The sequence below is a fragment of the Myotis daubentonii genome, chromosome 7 (genome assembly GCF_963259705.1).
Source record: "Myotis daubentonii chromosome 7, mMyoDau2.1, whole genome shotgun sequence".
Lineage (NCBI taxonomy): Eukaryota > Metazoa > Chordata > Mammalia > Chiroptera > Vespertilionidae > Myotis > Myotis daubentonii.
In genome coordinates, this window is record NC_081846.1 from 79,234,407 (window position 1) to 79,244,244 (window position 9,838).

Genomic DNA, 9,838 nt, shown 5'->3' on the forward strand with positions numbered 1-9,838 from the left:
AAAGATAAAAGAAAAAGACAGTCATATAACAGAGCTATCATACTCAGATGATGTAGTTAAATTATCTGGGAAATATTTTAAAGATTTATTTTGGTAAAAGTTGTTTATTGATCTTTTAGCCTTATGAATCCCATAGTCTTTTGAACTTTACAAATATTTGCACTCAAAGATGACATCCTAAAGTTCCCCGTTCAAGGTATATAAATAGTTATATTAAGCCATCAAGGTAAGTGGTTACTTTTGGTGTTTAGATTTTTATTACTATCCTTATTACATTAAGTATATAATACCAAATTTATTTGTGCTAAAAATTCAAAATACATAGCAATATAGAATGTCACATTATCACGCGAATGATGTATATTTTCATGTTTTATTCTTATCTGTGTTCCTAATGCCCTGTCCCTTAATTGACACTCAGGAAATATTTTTGGAGTAAGTGGGTGAATGAGTAAATGTGTAATTATCTAAAACAAATATAATGATGTATTCTTAAATGAGTCATACTTTTGCTTATCTACCAAGAGAGCAAAGACTCCCCTCCTCACACAAGGAACAACCTGTCGCTGTTTATGAAAGTTTTGATGGTTTTCAGAATGCACTAAAATGCAATCACCTGTCGGTAATTTTGTTTTGCAGCAGCCAGTTTATGAAGACATGGGTCGCAAGATTCCTGCGTTCATTTCATCAGAGAAAGAGCTATCGACATGTCTGCGGAGGACCATTTCAGGAAGCTCATCTAGGGCGCTGAGGACAAGGGGGATAAAAATCGGTATTTGGTTAAATGCTTTAAATACATGCTTTCTGATTGCATATCACTGGTAACATGTGCGGGTCACTGAGAAAACAGGACGTCATATTTACAGAGGGCCGACTGAGGGAACCTGCATGTACTGGTGTATGTCCGAATGGACAATCTGGAGGTAGTGAAGAGCAGAGCAGGACGGGAAACCCAGCCTGTAAAACTTCATGCCTTCTGCAGTGGTCCAGCTGCTCCAGAGATTTTAGTATATTGGCAACACAGAAGTTATTATTGAGACTATCAGTCTGTTTAAAATTCAGAAAAATGTAAAACTAGTGGTTATTAGAACAGCTTTGCAAAGTGCAGTATTAAGGGATTAAACTTTATATTAGATTTTCTTTTTTTATTAGTTTAATTAGCAGCATTTTTGGTGCCCCTTTAAAGTATCATAAAATATCCTCAAGTATAAGCGACTATTTTACCACTGATTTTGTAAATTGGGTCATCAATGTTTAAAAAAGAAGTGGCAATATCAGGTTATTACCTAAATAGTAATACAATAACTTTTGTCTTATGATTTCTCCAAGTCTCAGTAAGCTTGCTTTAAATTTCACAAAAAAATTTGAGTTGAACATGAATTTCCTGCTTCTCATAATTCAAATGTCAATCAAAACGGTCAAGAGAAAATGAGACGGTTCAGGGGTCTGTTTGGTTGTGGTAAGATCCAAGAAGGTACCTAAAGGGGCTTAGTCTTATTTTCAGCTGTGAAACTTTAATGGCTATTTATATGACAGTCACATAAAAATGGGGATATTGTTAAATATATGGATGTTTGCACATATTTATATTTTCAGTGTCATTTCATTAGACATCTTAAGTTTAATACCTTTCAGTCTTTATCAGAATATTAGCTAAACAGTAACACAAATATATGTTGATCCCATATGTAAACACTTAAAGTCAAACTTTAAGTTTTCAGCATTATTTCATTTTTCCTCATCCCTAGTTTTTCTAGTTTAAGCTTATCATCCTGATGTAGTTCTCAATAGCACCCTATTCTCAAAAGTGTCTTGGATTGACAAATGAATCGCCTCATTATAACACAACTCTAATGTGGGATAAAAAATACCACCTGTCTGACTCTATCATTAATACTTGCTACTACAGATAAAACATATTAAACTCTTATAGATTGTCTCCCACCAATAGGAGTTATTTCCTTACTTTGTGAGAATATACTAATAGCTTCTATAACTCAAATCAATAAACAGATAACTGTAGTGTAAGTTTTCAACATCATGCAAAAATCAAAAATAAAGTTAAATAAGAGAGTACAGACTTAACCCTTGCCTTCCTAGGCCTTTCACTAGCCAAGCAATGAATTCCTTGGCAGCTTGGCCTTCCAAATAAGAACTTAAATCACTGGTAAAGGTCCCTTCAGCGTGTCTCTAAAATTCAGCATGACGTTTGGCAATGCCAATCCTGATAGAAATGTGAACGTTATATTGAAGATCTGTCTCTTTAGCAATATGGTTCTCACCTTTAAGTAGTGGCAGCTTGGGGTTGAAGAGACTGAGGGAGATTTATGAGATGAGGGTAGTTAGGAGACTCGTCCTGAAACTACATGAAGTATCTGAACAGTTGGTTGGTGGGCGAGAGATAATAGCAGTTAAGGGGAGCATTGGCCCACTCAGCACACACATTTCCACCTCTTCTGCTTGTCCGTGCCATTGATTTTTACTGTTGCATTTACTTCCGCCTCAGTGTATGTGGACTCTCCAATGTGCTACACAGCTTGCAGACAGGGCAGCTGTTTGTTAATTCTTACGGGATCAGATATAGTTAAGTGACTCAAGAGAAAGCTAGGGACCATCTCAAAATGTCATCAAAAGAACCACGTGATAATGGATGAAAGGAAACATGTGATGGGACAGCAGTGAGGAAAGCTAAGATGATGACCCCATATCATCCTCAAATGTGATCTGTGTAGGTGGTTGACCAGCTGCCCTCCTGCATCTATTACCCCTGGAAGGTTTCATCTTAAACACACAACGGAAACTGCCTGAGAATGAGGATGAATTTACATTAGATTACCAAATTGTAGCATTCCCTTTCCAGAAATGAGGATAATTGTTTTCTTTCAAATTTCTCTTATTTTACCAATGGCCATGTCTGTAGTCACTAACAGGGACTTCTCCCAGAGTCTGCTCTGACTATGACCATATCTTTCCTGTCATGCCCTCCACTTGAAGAACTTTTGGTAAACCACTCTGTCTCTCCAATTCTTCCAGCTGACCCATAGTCTCTGTCTCTCTCTCTCTCTCTCTCTCTCTCTCTCTCTCTTTTTCTCTCTCTTTCTCTCCAGGCAAATCTATGTCCTTATACTGATATTTAGATTCCTTCAGCTACTTTGGATACACAACTCCCTTCCCCTGTGGGCCACTCTACAAAGAAATTGTGAAATTCCACCCTCTCTGTGAAACCCTGTGAAAGATTTCCCTCCGTAGCCTACATGCACCGTAAAACCCAACACTGTCCACGAAAACCCAACATTAAAATGTGTGCCTCACGAAGGGCTTGTGCTCTTATTTGCCTTCCTCTCTCGTTATGCGGTGCAGCTAGGCTATGATTTAAATGTGTATCTTGGACTGTATTCCACAAGAAAATGACTGCATCTGTTTCCATTCCTTACCACGATTAACTTGGCTAGGGGTTACTTTAAATGTGATTACAGTCATGAGTTTGAACCCTACAAGGGAATGTTGAATTTGCTCTTATCTTTTAGCCAAAGAATAGATTCCTAACCGTTCATGTCTAAAAAATTCAGCTTTCAATTCTAATAAAAAATGGGTAAGAGAGTAAATATTGCTAAGACCACAGTGGGGAAAATGATTTAAAATCTATGTTTCATTACAGGGTGGGTAAGGTATTTTCAGGGTTAGAAGTGGGACTTTCAGAGGCATAATATGAAGGATAGCATCACCAACCTTGAAATCATCAAACCTGAAAGAGCTTTTACACCCTATTTGATGAGCAAAATAACATAATGAAAGTCAGGAAATATTTTAGACATATTTAAGTAATACACTTGTGTGCAAATTTGGGGCTAGGTTTAGACTCTCACTTTTTTTCGTCCAGCAACCAAAACACGAAATCCTGGACACATTCGTTTTGCAGAAACTCTTCGAACTCACTGAGGATCCTTTCTTCGTCTTCAAAGTTGCGCTTCTCTTTATGTATCTGATGCAGATCAGTGAGCGAGACTGCATGGGGAGCTGGGTACAAGCTGTGAAGAACAGTGATTGGTGCAACTAAGTCTCTTCTTGAGTGGACTCACTCAAGAAGCACCTTGAAAACACAAGACCACAGGAAATTGAAAGGCAGGTGCCTTGAGCATTTCAGTTGATATGAGGGACACCTTGTTTGCCAAGGGAATCTTAGAGTTTTGTTAGAGTTGAATGCACTCTGATTCTAAATCCTGGGAGCAGATTTTTAACTGGCTTCCTCTTTACTGAAATAAGATTAAATAAATAGTTTTTTAAAAGTAATTAATGTACTTATGACTCTGCTAGTACTGATAGAAGAGAGCAATGACTTGACTATTTTAAAAGAGTGAAGAATCCCAAATCATTTGGGCAGCTGATCTGTGTTCTGAATTTTGTTTGCATGTGTCAATATACAAATATAGCTCCATTACCTGGTTACATGATGGCTGATGATGAAAGTGAAAGACAATTAAAAATTTAAATGATGCCAAGAAAAATCCCACTTGCTAATTTCAAACTGTGTAGTGGATAATCCACATGCCGGTAATCAACAGTTGTCTGCCATGGCAAATATGGAGAAATATTCAATAGTATTAATAGTCAGAAATAAAATTGAGATACTATTCTCACCTGTCAAAATAGCAAAGATTTAATATGGGGGAAGGTATTATGAAAGGAGTATTTCTATAAGGCTGAGCGGAGTGTGCATGTGTATGACTTTTCTGGAAAGCAAGCAGGCAAGATATTATAAAAGACTTAAACTTATTCAAACCCTTTGACACGGTAATTTTAGTACCAAAAATATAGCCTCAGGAAAGAGTAAAAAAATCTAGGAAGAAAAGTTATTTGCAGCATTCTTTGTAGGAAAATGTAAGAACTCAAGTGTTCAATAGAAGAGGAATAGCTAAATAAATATTATACACTTATGAGATGAAATAGTATGCAGCTATTAAATATCATATATTTAATAGATATTTGTAATGCTATATGAAAGAGCTAACAATACAATGCTAAGATAAAAGGCATAATATGAAGCTGTATAATGATCTGAGATATATTCTAAATACAGTAAATACCTGGCATTTTGTGCATATTTTATATCATGAGCATGTATGACTTTTACAATTAATAAGAAACAGTGTTATTTTTTAAAAAGGAATAAAAAAAGAAAAAGTTGGTGTGAATAATTAAAATAATCTACTATGCAGTGTGTGAGTAGTAAATGGATAGATAGGGTCAGCTGAAGATTTCAACAAGCTATAATTTCCCATGTAACACATTTTCCAACATAGCCTACTCCTTTGGTTTCGAAACAACATACTGATCTATACTCCAGAAACAACTTTTTCACAATGATATTTTAAACTTTTTAAAATTGTACAGCGTATTTACTCTCAGTTACTGAGACCTCTTCACAAATTATAGTTTTCACAGACTATATTATAACCATCGTACTTGTTAGTTTAAGTCTAAGAGTGAATACCTGGACTTCTCCTCTGTGTCCTGAAGGGAACGCTGCCAGCTGCCTTGGACCAGCATCACAAATAATCCAGCCACAAAGTAAATGCTTTTCATGTTTGCTGCCTGTTGGTGCACAGAGACTGGGAGAGGTTGGGGAGGGAGAAAGGCAACCATATTTAAACACGTCAGGCTCAATTCATTTAATTACGATAAAGTAAATATTATAAAAAAAGAAAATCTATTTTATTTTGAGTATATTTTAAAAAGTAGATTATATTTTCCCCCAGATTTTTTTTTTGGTGGAAAAAAATGATTTAAAAAATGTGTGCCACCTTTAAGGTTTTTCATTAATGTAGGACATTTCTGTTAATAATTAGAAGGCTCAATTTCAGATTTTGAATTAAAAATGTCTATGATAAACATTCAAGATACCCACTGTAAATGATATGCTACATATGGTTAGCCTGAATGTCACCTTATCCATAATGCCACCCCCTTCACTATCAATCTGGCTTTGAATTAATAGTCCTTCACTTTCAAGCATTTACATTATACTGCATTTCAACCATCTTAAAGCGACCTTGGGCTACAACTTGGCATGCCAGCTGTCGGTTCAGATGTATTATTCATTTATGTTTTAAATAGTATAACTTGGTCTCGACTTTGTAATTATAAAGTGGCCAATAGATTTGAGGTATTTTAGGGTGCTTTGACCTGTTCTAAATTAAAGGGAAAATTTGTTTTAAAGACAAGCAATTTGCAACAGGAACTAATGCTTCTGGCAACTTGAACAAGTAAGAAACTCAAGAGATCACAGTCATAATGAAAATCAATGCCTATTTCTGAAGGTTCAGAAGTCCCCAGGTTATTTTATAATTGGACTTGGTCTGGAACATCTCATTCACTGCTTGTGACACCCTTGGCCTAGTTGTGGGATACACCTGGTTGCCTGTCCTTGTACCACAAGCAGATGCCCCATGAAGCCACAGGATGCCAAAGGCATGATGAGGCAGCGTGTAAGGAGGGAACTAAAATGAATTTGGAGCAGAAGATCCCCACAGGTCAAGCTCCTCTATTTTCTGAATAGAAGCCTCAAGTCCAGCATTTGCCATGGACTTCTCTCTGCTACTCAAGTCCCACCATGTTTCCATGAGATGTGGGGATTTAATCCAAGTTCGATTATGTTTATCCATAAGTAATTAGAATGAGTATTTTTAGCAAATGGCATTTGGTTTGAAATAAAGATTTTACCAATATTATCATTTCAAAGTATCAATCTTTTCTTTAACATCCTAGCCATATTTGCTGTCTAGCTTTGACACTAAAACATGGAGACTGGAATACCAGCAGTGGTATTTTATTCTTTGAAATATTAAGTCTCTTTAGATTAAGTAGTTAGTTAAACAAAGCAACATAATAGTAATTACATATTATCCCTTCTTCATTCATCAAGATGAAATTACTAATTTGGTATTTTGCTATGCTTCGGTTGATCTTGTCGGTAAACTTTGGAAACGTTATCATATATGTAGGTAGTGTCTTCTGATTATACATCTCAATTATAAATTCATGCCTTCCAGAATTAAAAAAAGCAAAGATTTCTTTTAGAATTACACCACTGTTGCAAAAACAAATTAGTCCCAAATAATTTCTTCTATGCAAAGTCCCTAAAGGTTTTACAAAATCTTCACTATATTCTATATGGAGGGAGATTTAAAGCATGTGCTGTTCTGCTGCTATGGGAGCCATTGGAGGGGGAAACAGAGTGAATGATCCAAGATTTCTATAGGCAGTGAGTTGAGTTTTACTGAAAGAGAAAATGCTTTTTAAAATTTTATTTGTTCATTTGTAAGTTTATAGAATTGTGAAAAACTTTGAGAATAAGTTTAATTGTTTGAATGCCACTACTGAGGAAGCAAATGTTTATATTATTTTAGATTCTCAATCTTATTCAATAATAGAAGAATTTCCAGTTACTCCCCTCCACATCCTTCAGATTGCCTAAGGAAAGAATGTGTAGTTTTGTAAAAAACACACTTTTCCACTCAAATTTAAAGGGAAAATATGGGAACAATAGCATTCTCCTTGTAGAAAGACTTTTAGAAAATTAATCTTAGACATAAGCAAGGTGGCATTATCTAATATCTCTAAATGTATTGGTGTTGTAGGTCAAATGCATACTTTTTAAAACTCATCAGCTCATTTCCTCTCATAGGTCTTTGGTATGTGTAGGAAAACAGGCCACTTGATCATTTACTCCATTGACAATCTTTGTAAAATCATTCTTTGTCCCTAAGGGCTTAAATAGGTATTTTAGAGCATCTGATTTTGTTTCTATAGAGATTTACTAACATTATATTTCATATTGTGGGCATTTTAGACATTTTATTTATTCCTATTGGTCCTGAATACATAGTGAACAATTATTAATTGGAGGTTTCTCTCAGCTCCATTCAAAGAATTCCCAATAATTGATTAGTTGACTGCACCAAATGTGCTGTCTCATTTACAAAAAGCTGATTTCATGGACTTTGAGTTTTTGATAGAGTTATCAGAAATTTGAATATTTGAAAGATGATGTTGATTCTTCTCTTTTAGAAAATGATAAATTTTCACTGGTAAGGAGCAATTGCTATTACAGCCTCTCTAATGGACACATTTCTGCTGATTGTAAAAGGGGCCTTCTATTCAAAGTAATAGACACGGTAATCAAATCTAAGGAAAATATTTATATACTTAAAATGTTACCCATTATTTTAAAAACACAGTTCTCATAACAGTTAAGTCTTATATCAAGTTCATTGATTTGAATCTTTGTTTTTCTTTCAACTTCATATCTTTTTATTGAATTAGTTTTCCGACTCATTTTGCGGCTTCACTGTGTTGACGTTTATGTAAAAATATATTGTATCACTTTTTTCAAGTCAATTCTACCCTGTGTATTATTAGTAAAAAGTATAAGATGAAAGAACAACATTTGAATTCATAATTTATCCCCTTAAAAATACTTACCTATACCCAAATCTGAATAGACAGTCTTACGATCACTCAATAGGAATCTTACCTTCTGATATCAGGCATAGAATAGAGCAGGTGGAGAGAGAGCGAGGCCTCTTTGGAACTGGAGATGAGCTGGGTCCTGAGCTCTGCACTTCTGCACCAAAGCACACTGCTTTCATATACTCTCTAGCGCTGTTTAGCCCCACAGATATTACGCTGACAATATAAATTTCTCCTCTGTAAGTAATGGACTTTTGTTACAAACGCTTTAACTCGCCCACTCCCTTCGCTCATCTCTTTCTACCCTTGCACTGGGTGGGATCTCAGAGGCCAAGAAACTTCATTTTCTCTCATGCTTTATTTTTAATTCCTGGGGAATGGAAAGGTCAGTTGGGGAGTTCACCTTTCACTCACCAATCAGGTATGAAAATTGCTGAGGAACTCTTGTTGTAATGTACCCCGCGAGTGGAACACAGGCCGCTTTAGTCACGGAATCAAATCAAGGAGTCTTCAATTCAAAAGCTGGCGGCTACAAGGGGGCATTAGCTCTCTCCAAATCTCGAAGTCACGAGTGAGTACAGCAGCAAGCTTATAAAGGCAAAAACCACATCCTGCTAGATGTTGGAATGTGGAACCAACTTGTGAAAGCAGTTTGTATCGAAGCCAAATTGAGCAAAGTTACCTATCTCTAAAGGTTATCTATACCTTCAGTTCCTGGAGCCACTGAGTCAAGGGAAAGCATTTTGGGGCTCTGGTTCTCAGGCTCAGGAGAATAGCCTTTGTAGAAGCACAAGGGGGCTGGCAACAAAATGGGGTGGTTTATGTGAGTTTCCAAGTCTTAGTCTGGAAACAGAGATCAAAATGGAGTCACTTAGGCTAACTACCTTATTATTTAAACAAGCAAATGTTTACAGAAGCCAGAATATCAGGCTTAAAAATTTAAAGGGCAGTTTTTACCCAAGATGGAGGTTACTATGCTTCACTCTGAAGTGAACTTTGATGCTGTGGATGTGAAATTACTTATTTTATGTCTAACCTTTCTTTGAGGATGGCCTCAATTAAGGGTCTTACTAGTCTTTCCATTTTGCTACTTAGTTATGAATTTATCTGAATATAATCCTTTCATCTCTGCAGATAAATACATCACTCACTTGAAACATGGTTAGTAATCTTCTCATCCACACTATATGGAATTAATTTGTATTTGGGGGCAATTTTAAAGAATATCCATTCGAACCTAAACTGTTCTATTTCAATAAATTGGAGTCCAGAAGAAGGATAAAGCCAAATGAGGATTAAACATCCAAGATAGGGGATGCCAATAAGACAGAGTTTAGTATTACTTTTTCCTTCTAATGGATATTTAAAG

The 9,838-nt window shown here is 35.8% G+C and overlaps 1 pseudogene; it reads right to left on the bottom strand.

Moving 5' to 3' along the window:
- Positions 1-612: 612 nt before the first annotated feature.
- LOC132238882 (pro-glucagon-like) lies at positions 613-8,613 on the bottom strand (annotated as a pseudogene).
- Between the last annotated feature and the right edge of the window lie 1,225 nt (positions 8,614-9,838).